The following is a 1,717-nucleotide window of genomic DNA, read 5'->3' on the forward strand; positions in this document are numbered from 1 at the left end:
TTTATAGAAAACTCAAAAGTACCAGTCGAAAGACGAAAAAGTACCAAATAGTCCCCTTTTATAGATTCTCATTTACTAAGGGCTCCGCATGCTTAATTTCATGTTTCTAGGTTAAATTTTATAGAAAACTCAAAAAGTACCAGTCGAAGGACGAAAAAGTACCAAAAAGTCCCCTTATATAGATTCTCATTTACTCCGGGCTCTACATGCTTAATTTCATGTTTCTAGGTTAAATTTTATAGAAAACTCAAAAAGTACCAGTCAAAGGACGAAAAAGTACCAAAAAGTCCCCTTTTATAGATTCTCATTTACTCCGGTCTCTACATGTTTAATTTCATGTTTCTAGGTTCAATATTATAGAAAATTCAAAAAGTACCTTTTGAAGAACGAAAAAGTACCAAAAAGTCCCATTTTATAGATTCTCATTTACTCCGAGCTCTACATGCTTAATTTCATGTTTCTAGCTTTAATTTTAAAGAAAACTCAAACTCAAAGTACCTGTGTAGAACGAAAAAGTAGCGAAAAGTCCCTTTATTATTAATTTCATGTTTCTATTTCAATATCATAGAAAACTCAAAAGGACCAGTTGGAGAATGAAAAGTACCAAAAAATATCACTTGATACCGGGGTTCCAAATAACACCCCATTAGGATATTTAGTGTTTCTAAATTTAAAAATTTTATCTAAATTGGATCATTGTGGTTGAATAAAATCAAATTTCCCGTTTTTACCCCTTTTGGTACTTTTTCCTCCCCATTAACGAAATAAAAATTGTATTCCAAAAAGTTGCAACATCGTAGTGGGAGCCTGTTATTATGTATTCATATGTATAAGTTAATAAACCAAAAACAATGTTTTATGAAAAAAGTACCAAAAATAGGTACAATTTAAACCCCTTAAACGTCCGAATATCCAAAAAGTACTAAATTCATATTTTTATTTTTTCGTTAAGTTATGAAGGAGTCAAAAAAATTTTTTGAATGTGCACTGGTTTAAAAGATACATGGGGTGCGAATTTCATTCTTCTAGGATCAATATTATAGAAAATTCAAAAAGTACTTTTTGAAGAACGAAAAAGTACCAAAAAGTCCCCTTTTATAGATTCTCATTTACTCCAGGCTCTACATGCTTAATTTCATGCTTCTAGGATCAATATTATAGAAAATTCAAAAAGTACCTTTTGAAGAACGAAAAAGTACCAAAAAGTTCCCTTTTATAGGTCCTCACTTAATTCGGGCTCTACATGTTTAATTTCATGTTTCTAGGTTCAATATTATAGAAAATTCAAAAAGTACCTTTTGAAGAATAAAAAAGTACCAAAAAGTCCCCTTTTATAGTTTCTCACTTAATCCAGGCTCTACATGCATACTTTCATGTTTCTATTTTCAATATTATAGAAAATTCATAAAGTACCTTTTGAAGAACGAAAAATTACCAAAAAGTCCTCTTTTATATGTTCTCACTTACTCCGGGCTCTACGTACTTAATTTCATGTTTCTAGGTTCAATATTATAGAAAATTCAAAAAGTACCTTTTGAAGAACGAAAAAGTGCCGAAAAGTCCCCTTTTATAGGTTATCACTTAATCTTGGCTGTACTTGCTTAATTTCACGTTTCTAGGTTCAATATTATAGAAAATTCAAAAAGTACCTTTTGAAGAACGAAAAAGTACCAAAAAGTCCCCTTTTATAGATTCTCATTTACTCCAGGCTCTACAT

The sequence above is a fragment of the Lucilia sericata genome, unplaced genomic scaffold (genome assembly GCF_015586225.1).
Source record: "Lucilia sericata isolate MDLA Ls3-8-SP2 unplaced genomic scaffold, ASM1558622v1 Contig000579F_arrow, whole genome shotgun sequence".
NCBI classification, from domain to species: Eukaryota; Metazoa; Arthropoda; class Insecta; order Diptera; family Calliphoridae; genus Lucilia; species Lucilia sericata.